Below are 566 nucleotides of genomic sequence, written 5' to 3'. Positions count from 1 at the left end.
AAAAAAGAAAGAAAGAAAGAAAGAAAGAAAGAAAGAAAGAAAGAAAGAAAGAAAGAAAGAAAGAAAGAAAATCAAGCCAGCCACTTGTGAGTGTATGCCCCAAATCCCTAGAGGAGAACAGAGAAGGGGTTACAGCATGGCCGCCTCCCTGGGGTGCTTTCTTACTGTCCCTCTTTCTCTTTCTGGCAATCACACACACACCCTATAGAAAAAAAAAAAAAAAGAAGAGAAAGGTTTGGAAGCCGCCGGAATAGTGAATACCTAGCTGACTGGATAGTGGGAGGGGTGGGCCCCATCTCTGGCCTCCTCACTAATATTGAAGATAGTATCAATGATCACGTGACCTTCACTGATACTGTGACCTTCCACAAGTCACTGCAAACCTCTAGACCTCAGCTTTAAAAAAAATGGTGAAAATCAGTCCTGCCCTTACCCGCCTACCAGGGCTGGCCAAAGGACGGTTGTATGCGAAAGGACCTGAAATGTGGCTTCAGCCATTCCTTGTGGCTCTCCCGAGGAAAACGGGCCGCCACGTCTCCAGGGAACAGGAGAGGCAGAACAAACGA

General features: G+C 46.6%; 1 protein-coding gene across 1 annotated transcript in view; it reads right to left on the bottom strand.

Annotated features, from left to right (window-relative positions):
• PCSK7 (proprotein convertase subtilisin/kexin type 7) overlaps window positions 1-566 on the bottom strand; it is a 26,585-nt gene that overhangs the window by 2,776 nt on the left and 23,243 nt on the right. The window lies entirely within an intron of this gene.

This window comes from Tupaia chinensis, unplaced genomic scaffold, assembly GCF_000334495.1.
Source record: "Tupaia chinensis unplaced genomic scaffold, TupChi_1.0 Scaffold139431_1, whole genome shotgun sequence".
Lineage (NCBI taxonomy): Eukaryota > Metazoa > Chordata > Mammalia > Scandentia > Tupaiidae > Tupaia > Tupaia belangeri.
Note: the sequence above shows the minus strand (reverse complement) of the source record. Positions and strands in the feature narration are given on the sequence as shown.